This window comes from Cololabis saira, chromosome 12, assembly GCF_033807715.1.
Source record: "Cololabis saira isolate AMF1-May2022 chromosome 12, fColSai1.1, whole genome shotgun sequence".
NCBI classification, from domain to species: domain Eukaryota; kingdom Metazoa; phylum Chordata; class Actinopteri; order Beloniformes; family Belonidae; genus Cololabis; species Cololabis saira.
The window spans coordinates 10,975,601-10,985,690 of NC_084598.1; positions in this window are offsets into that span (position 1 = coordinate 10,975,601).

A 10,090-nucleotide genomic window follows, 5' to 3' on the forward strand; every position below is an offset into this window, starting at 1 on the left:
GTGTGTGTGTGTGTGTGTGTGTGTGTGTGTGTGTGTGTGTGTGTGTGTGTGTGTGTGTGTGTGTGTGTGTGTGTGTGTGTGTGTGTGTGTGTTAATCCCACAGAGAGGGCAATCTATGAACAATTGACTTGAGATAAAATGATGCAGCACCTTTTTCAATCCAAACAGAAAGCTTTTGCAAAGTCTTTGTTTTCATGCTTGAAATGCTGGGCACATTTCGATGCACTCAATCAAAGTTTGGATGGAGCTGCTGGCAGACACTTAAAAAGAGATTTTGTGGATTTCCAGGTGGCAGAATTCTAACGCGGTCAGTGGCTCATGACTCTCCACTGATCAAAGCAAAACACCACAAACACTGAGAAATGTATGATTACAGTTTGTAGCATTTGCAGTCAACTCTGTCCCTTTACATGGTGTTAACTTTCAAAAGAGGTCAGATCCCTTTAGACATGTCCTCGCTTGCGAAGAGGGTACTCTCGCAAATGCGCCTCCGCACACTCATAAGCACACGCACAGAAAAACAGCTTTTGGACCCCACGGATTGGACAAGCCGCCACCTGCAAGCCTGTGATGGCATGCGCACACGCTGAAGCCCTGATTCAAAACATTGAACTGTTTGAAATGCTAATCATGAGGAGAAAGGGGAGAGAAAAAGAGAAGAGCAGCTTCTTTACTGCTGAGAGTCTTTACATCATGCTTTTTTGTTTGTCTCTCTAAACTGAGTGCTCCTGTGGATGGGACTGTGCTTAGAGTAATGATGGGAAACACCACCGTTCCTCTGCCTCCAAGCAAGTACACACTAACGGAACAGAATGTTTATAAACACTTCATCAGTTGTCCTCTTCATATGCATAATATTCCTCCCGGACCCACCCCGACTGCCTCTCTTTTTATCTCTTGAGTTCAGCCAGCCACTTTGCATTTTACCTTTGCAATGGAGAGACATTTTAAAATAACACAAATACAGCACATGCAAATCATTTCATTTTAGGTATCAGACTTGCATGAAGGCCTCATGCTGTGCCAGCGGAAAAGCAGCTGAATTCTAAGCAGTTTTCTCAGCATCAAACAATGCATTATGACTGTTTTTTTTGTTGTATTTTTTTTTTAGAGACAAGATCCTTCCTTCAGCCATCATTCAGTTCAAGAATTTCTACATGGCTTTGTATTGTAAACATTCAAGTTTTTATTGTTATTTCATGTTAGGAAAGCTGCAAAAGCATGATGATGATACAGCACTGAAGTGTAATTGAAAATAACAAGCCTGTTATCATACATGTCTTATAGTTAAAGTGGACATCAGATGGCTATTTATAGCCAAGTCTTGCACAGTAGAGACTTGTTTAGCTTACAATGATGTTTGGGATGAGAATGCATCATTGCAAAACTGAAGAAAATCCAAATATATGGAAAAAGATGATACGTCCACTTTAAACCGAACCAAATCTTGCAATGCAGATAAAAACACTGAATCTGTTTCAGAAGTGACATCGGTAGAATGAAGAAGGATAATGATGCTCCAACAATAGTCTTTAAATGAGGACTTTCTTTCAGTTCTGTTGAAATGTGCTAATAGAGTTTTGAAAGATTATACCTAATTCTGGTCTGGCAACGCCACAAAATAGTCCATGGACCTGCAACAGCTACCAGGCTGAATGGCACTGTGGAAGTGTTCATACGACCGTGTCAGCTTTGGATTTAGTCATCTTGTCCAATGAATAATATAGAATTATAATGACCTGCAGCATTTACTGCAGAAGGCTCACTCAAATATAAAACTCCAGCTTTTTTTTCTTCTTTTTTTGTGGATCTTGAGGGATAAACTTAATTTTTTTGGGGGGTATCTGGAGCCATCACTCTGTTATTTCTTCAGTCATATTGATGCTGCAGTTTTAATTTGTTCAGTCTTGACAACTTAAAAGCCTCTTGAATGTAAGTGGAATAATCTGAATGATTTAAACTCAACTCTCCAAATAAATTAGATTAAAAAAACAACAACTTCAGAGTGGCATGCACACCCACAAGAGCTGTGTAATGTGCATTGCAAGTAAACGCTGAGCCTGAATGAATGTCCTCTTGAAGTCCATCTTTGTCTTCTTTTCCCCCCTGTTCGTTCTTATTGGATTTTCTCCCATAATTTTTTCCTTTTTAAGTCATATTATGCAGAAATGAAAAGTTAAAAGGTCCCATGACTCCACAACTTCTTAAAGCTTGAACAGAGCTTAACAAGAAAGCTTTAGCAAGAGCAGCGACTCATGGAGCGACGACTTTACAAAAGCTGCAGAGCAGATAAAACCACTGGGAATTTCCTACGTTGCTACATACATATTACTACCATATTTAAATGTTCCACTTTGTTTACTTTGTGACGGACATATTTAGATGACTTATTTTATTAAATCCTATACGCATGCTCTGTAGCATCCTGTTATGATTGCACATTGTAAAATGTGTCACTTTTACTGTACTGTATGGCCTCTTTTTTTTCTTTTTTTCTTTCTTTTTTTTTAAGCTCTTCAACAAGAACTAACTTTGTTGAGTAAAAAGTTTTTTAATAGGGCAAAATCCTTCACCCCACTGGGGTTTACGTCAACACTGACATCACACATCCTGAAATTTGTGGCTCTGTTCCTAAAATGCCAGCAGCGTGCACTCACAGACTCCCTTTTCTGATCCACTTTCAAAGGAGCTGCTGTGACATTCATTAGGTGACTCTCAGTTGTGTCTGTGATTTGTGCGCATTCATGTTTGTGCGGTCTCACAAAAGTTCAAGAAACTTGTGCAGCGCCATTGATTACTATTTATCTGCAGAATAGCCTTAAAGTCAGCCAGAGAATATATATACACTGTAGCTCTGCTTTCTCACAAATTAAATGGAAATCCCTGTTGGAAAATATCAGAATACATGGCTTTAAAAAAATGCCATTAGGCTAAATAAGGTAATTAATGTTTTAGATGTTAACAGAATCTACATTTCTGGACTGATTACGTGGATCACAATGAAAGCAAAAATATAGAAAAATTATGGATGAGAATAATGATAAATGAGGTCATTATATATCCACGAAAATAGATGGTTTACATAAATAGTTTTATTACAGGAAATACCCATCCACTTGAATCTGATCATCGAAACCACACTCATGGGTAATTTTCTTGCAGCTCATTTGACACAAGTTTCTGCTTGATATCCACTGCAGCTCCTTCCCTCTCCGGGGTTATTTATTTGCCATAGTGCTTCATGTTCACTAATAGAACATAAACTGTCCTGGGGCACATAAAAAAACATAATAGAAACACTGCTCTGTTCTCCTTTTACAACTTTTAACTCATCAAGATTTGACACAATAAAGATTGTAAAAACAACTGTCCTGTTTGTATATGCTGCTTGTGTTTGTACGTGTGAGCTGATGATTTCCCCACGTTTTACTGCAGACATTTAGACCACGTAGGTTAGTCTCAGTCATCGCTGCTGCAGTTTGGTCGTGACTTAGAGCTTTTACCCATTTGTTTTTTAATCATGAATACACACTATATGGAACAGAGATTATATTTTTGCTTAATTAAAACAGAGCTAAACAATTTCCCTTTAATAAAAGAACATTAATTGGGCACCATTAATGTTATCAGCTGTGTGTGATGTGTTCATAAGCGCTCTTGCCTCTCGGCTGTATGCTGCAGTACTGAAACAAGCACTACTGTGCCCCAACACTGTTTACCGATGTAACTAAAATCGCTTTGTATTGCCAGTCGTGAAATATTCTCAGATTTCAGGTTTATTGTCTTTACGCTATGTCTTTATGAGCAACCACGTGGTTTGCTTGTGGAACTGCTTCCTTAGATTTATGAAGACCAACCTTTGGGCAAAGCTCTTTGTTATCTTCTTCATAAATCCTAACTTGTCTTAGGATCTGTTCATTTCATAAGGACATTTAAAATTGCATTCTTTTGCAACAAATTCACATGTTATCAAATCCATTTATCAGTTTGCTGATGTCAAAGATATTAAAAGGAGTCACTGTCAACTTTGGTGGTTTATTCATGTTAAAGTGTTACTTTAATGTTTGCAATGTGTTCATTCAGAAGTTAGTAATGATTGTCATTTCTGTATGAATTTATTGTTTTTCACTACAAGTGAGATAGTTGTATTTAGAAATTACCGTTACCGTAACAACATGATTTTCCTTCATCATCTGTGATGGCAGCAATTACATCAAAATAATTATATGAACTGCTGCTTGTTCCTAAACATAAAGAAATGTGTGTATTTTATGAAAGCTTGAACTCTTGGAGGGCCCACACTGGAGCATAAGCCTCACTTTGAACAATGATGTAAGCAGTTAATGAGGAAGAATGAACCTGGCACTGAAGTTAAGAAGACGCAACATTCCTCCTGACTGCTGAGCTCTTTTTTTCATCATCAAACAAGTGGTGTGGTTGAAAACAATATGCTCACAGTGTTCTGTTATATACGAGCAGAAGCATGACTGCTGCCCTCTCTCTATGCTGAGCTCAGATACCTCCAGAGGCGTGGACTCAATGACTTGAGTTGTTGGTTTGACGACTTTTATGTTAAAAGGCCTGTGAATTGACTTGGACTTTTACACCAATGACCTGAGACTTCATGTGGACTTGAAAACACTTGTTATTTTACCCAAACCTCAAAGATTAAAACATGTTATTACAAAACTGCACACAAATCGATTCATTTCACTCATCACGATTTAACAAGCACGGACTGTCTCTATCTCTCTGCTGTGTAGCGCAACCACACAAAATGAACCAGAATGAGATTTTGCTCTCTCAAATAAAAACAGCATGCTCCAAATATATGTATATATATATATATATATACATATATATATATATATATATATATATATATATATATATATATATATATATATATATATATATATATATATATATATATATATATATATATATATAACAAAATGCAAGATGCATATCATCTGGGTCGGGGATAACAGCTGAAATGCAACAACTTCCGACTTGGTTCCGCATTTGAAGTTGCTCAGAGAGCAGTGGGTGGTGCTCTCATGCTAATGCCCGGGTTATGTTCACTACACTGTTTGGCTTTACCGTGTTTGCCAGTTTTGTCTTGTTTGAGTCTGGTATCCCAAGCACATCCAAGATTAATGTGCAGCTTGTTAGCTCAGGATCGTTGATGAGGGCCCGCTTCAGATATCGGGTTATGATGAGTATGTTGAACCCGAACTCTGGGAAACTCAAAATTCCAAATTCTCACAAAGTGAAGTCAGTTAAGCTTGTTTCAGAAACCAAGGTGTCTCATACTTCCAGTCTGTTACCATAGTAACTGACTCTGTAAATCTGGTCAAGAGCAGGTTCACTTCCACAAACCCTGAGTGTCTCTTCACCTTCATAAAGCTGAGACACGTTCAGTTTCATGACAGAACACTCATTTTTGAGACATTAGAATGATGACATGTCGCATTTGTGTGGGGAAGGTATATTAAGGCTCTGAATGAATATTTTATTGCGGTCAAGCCAGTGGTCATTCATACTTTGGATATCTTGATGAATTTGCAAAAGAATTAGGTCTACCATTTTTCTGCAGTTACATAACCTATATAAGTGATCTTATCCCTCTGTGCATACGGATATCCCCCATTCATCCATCCATCCATCCATCCATCCATCCATCCATCCATCCATCCATCCATCCATCCATCCATCCATCCATCCATCCATCCATCCATCCATCCATCCATCCATCCATCCATCCATCCATCCATTTTCATCTGCTTATCCGTTCCCGGGTCGCGGGGGCAGCAGCCTCAGTAGAGATGCTCAGACTTCCTTCACCCCAGACACTTCCTCCAGCTCTTCCTCCAGCTCTTCCGAGTGGAGTCCGAGGCGTTCCCAGGCCAGCCGAGAGACATAGTCTCTCCAGCGTGTCCTGGGTCTTCCCCGGGGTCTCCTCCCGGTGGGACATGCCTGGAACTCCTCCCTAGGGAGGATTCATCCATCCATCCATCCACCTCCCTAGGGAGGCGTCCATTAACATCCGATAGAGATGCCCAAGTCACCTCAGCTGACTCCTCTGGATGTGAAATACCCAGAGGAGTTATTCCATTAGCCACGTTAGCTAAATGTTAGTTTTCTTGATAACAAAAGCAATACTGGACATCAACTACTTTATTTATTTATTGATTGATTTTCAGTAGCCACAAATGAAGGAGACATCAGAGAAGGATTTTTAAAGGATTTCAGGTAACTCGGGAAGTTTCTGGCTTGAGACTTGACTCAGGACCTGTCTTTACTTGAAACCTGAGTCGGGACTTGAGGATAAAGACTTGTGACTTACCTGAGACTTGCAAAAAGAATGACTTGGTCCCACCCCTGGATACCTCCACACTAGTCAAAGTCCAAAATCTGTGATCTTATCGTCTTCCTTCTCAAAATGTTGCACTGTTCCTTTAAAAAGTGGCAACTGATTCAATTTCTGGTTAGTAAGAAGTATTTTATTTTAAATTTATAGAATAATAAATAATTTATATTGTATGAAATGATTGTATAATTAACTACTACAGTTCTGTTTCGTTTAAATTGATTTAACAATCCTTTTTGGAATAATAAAGTACTATTTTTTTATCTATCTATTTTCCATTCCATAATGTATAAAACATAAAGTATCTTAATGGAGCAGCTTATGATGAGAAAGAGATTTATTCTTAAAACCTCTGTAGTTTCATCGTACCCTGTGATTCCACTGTTTTAGGAGCAAATAATGAAAGAATTATTTTATTTTATTTCAGTTTATTAAAAAAAAAAAACCTTTTTTTTTCTTTTCTCCAATTATAAATATTCTTCTGATGGTATGCAGATCAATGTTCTTTTCAGTAAGCCAGTTCTCTCAATGAAGACTTCAAATGCTGTCTTGATGATAATACACTTGAGTCTTGGCATCTATAGGCTCTGATCTCATTAGTCTCCATTTATTAGGCATACGTGGAGATATTGGGGGCAATGAACATAACTTAACCCTCAGTCCACATAATTGGAGCCTACAGATGGAAGTGGGGCGGGGGTGAGATTTTAAGAGCAACAGCAAGCTTGACAGGCTAGAGACATCAGAAGACAAGTATGTTAGAAACGAATACCTCTTGTTCTTTAAATAAGCCCATGAAAGAGACGGCATAATTGGAATGAACCATGCAGAGGGTTCAAAGCGAGCATAAAATGCTGCTTGAGACGCCGGCCTGGACCTTGCAGGGGCCACCTCTTTTATACATATTCATACTTTTGAGCTGAGTTTGTCATTTATTCAGTAACATTGCAACAATTTTTAGCTGTTAACTGTTATCACCACTTGAAGGGGTTAAAACCAACCATTAGAGTATGTTTAACTACACAAAACACCTTATGAGCCATGTATTCACTTTGCTGATGGCTCATTTTTTTAATGCTTTTTTAATATAGGTAATTATGATTTTATATCAATCTCGGTTAGAGGGAAAGGAAACAGCTTACAGCGAGACAACATGTTTAGAGAGAGGGATTGCACATGAGCCTGTATCTGATTATTTTACATCCTTCACTACAACTGTTGACACCTTTCTTATTGTCTGCCACAGAAGCATAACAATCTGAAGGCTATGCAAATAAAAAAAACATCATCCCTGTAAAAAAAAACATTGAATTGTCTGTAGCCCCTTCTGGAAGCACAATTTTCATTTTCAAGTTTTGGACATTAAACTCCAAACTACCAGACCAAATCTGTCTCCAATAATAAGACGAAACACATCTCCGGCTGCAGGCACAACCATTATCATGGCTGGTGTGTTCAGCTTCTCCACACAGCCAAACCATTTCACCAAACCTATTTCAGCATGCATGTAGTTATTGTGTACAAGGTTGTGTTGTTCACAATGGGCTGACAAAAGACAATGGGGGGGGGCTCATCTTTAATTCAAGACAGGCTTTCTCACACTGAGATAAATCCTCTTCCCACTTATAGGTGAAAAGAAAGCCTCAAAGTATTCATCTATCGCTCTATTCAGCAATTATTTAGCCAACCTCTCTGCAATTTTAGAGGAGGATTCAATTTTGCGTTTCCGTAGGCACTTAGCTGATGCTTTCACCAGAGTGACACTGATTGCTTGGGCTCATTTCTCTTCCAGAACATCAGTGTTTCAGCCCCAGCAACACATGGCCGACACACACTTGTCACTTTTTTCTCCAAACATGACACAGAGTTCCCAGCAGGGCTGCAACTCATTCAAATCATCACACCTGGAAACTAAACACTCTGCTGTATTTTGCCTGTTTAATATGATTTGATTCCATTAGAAAACCATTTTTAGCCTGCTGATTTTATTACTTAATATTTGACAGCATGAATGTTTGCAGAAACCCCTGTGCAGCAACACAAAACATCAGGTGAATGTGTCTAGGTGGCGTCTGACATAATGTGATATAAGCCAGGCGCAACAGACATTGTGCTGGTGTCATTGTAAATCTGTCTTAGTTTGCTTTGTGTGATCAATTTGTAAGTCCTTTGTGAGCACCTAACAGCATGCGAGGCCTGGTATTCTCTGCATGAATCATTTAGATGAAAGCCTGAGGAGGAGGGGGGAAAGGAGCGAGAGGCACCTGATGTCAACTTTAATTAGAATCCAGTTTGGTCCGCATTACCTTGACTTTGAAATCCCAGAGTCCTGCCAGGGAAATGAAGACAGTTCTGGATTACAGCTTGTAATTAGACTGTATAATTTCGGTTTCCTGCTTGATTCCACAGAAGACAACTTAGGGGGAAAGCACTATTTCTCAACTAAAATCATATGCACCATCATACTCCAGAAAAAAGAAAAAAAAAGTGACTTCCAAGTACAGAAGTGGAACATGACAAGACTGCCTGGGTGTGCTGAATGAAATGTGTCTTCAGAACAAAACCCACGGGAGCTTCAAATCCCCGGACGTCCCCGGTGCGTCATGAAAAGAAGTCAGGACACATCACCATCACTTGTGTGTTACTTCTCACTGCTCTGTCGGGTGATATGAGACATCGGAGCCTACAGCTGCAGCCCAGAGAGCAACTCTGAAGGCTGACAGACAGAAGGGATGCTGCTCTCTTCCATCTTGCACACATTATGCTCATTTAACAATCTCATGTTGGACAGGGGACGTGATTTGAAATCACTCTGAAAAGTGTGGTAGCCTGGAGGAAATAAAGCTATACCTAAAATACATGCTCATGAACTCACGGAGAATTGTATAGAAACTGCAGCTGCATTCCTCTAAAGTCATAATTTCAGCATAGTTGATAATGGATGGTTTGCTGAGATCTGGCATCCGTCTTGCTGCATGATTTTCATCACAAAAACAGCCAACAGACAACATGTCATGTGTAATGGCAGAAACACTGCAGGGAAATGAATATTGAATATGTGCCATTCCGATGTGATACAAATACACCCACGACACAGACGTTTCTGTAGAATATCCCACTCACCAAACCCAAACATCATGATCCCCACTGAATCAAAGTCTAACCGTTTCAAATTCTCACTTTATTTGGAAAGAATTGGCATTAGTCAGCATCCATTATGTGTTTACTAAAATCACTATGTGTAGAAGCCCACTACGTGTTTCAATAAGGGCTTTAGTTGCAATGTATTATTGCTCAGGGGGTTTCCTAAATGAGTCTCGCTGAAATTTATTCTGGATTTGTGTTTTTTGATTTGTACCCACACAGCAGCATTCCCTATATAAACTTTAAATCGTTATTTTCTACCTGTTCTACAGCAGCAAATTGTATTTCCAAGGATATTATCTTAACTCTGCAAACGTATGTTGTCTGCCCGAGGCAAAACAAACATATAAATCCAATATTTCCTTAGACAGCAGTGGTCACCGCTGTGGCCTGTGTAGCAACGTGAATATAATCCTCCCTTTCTTTCTTTCAGTCCTTTTTATTTATTTATTTTTTGATCCTTGTGCAAACACGCGGTCTTTCTTGACAAAAAGACACATGCGAGATTTAAAAGAGATGTGCCTAATGGCACAAAAAAAGAAAAGAAAGTAAAGACAAGAGCAAAGACAAGAA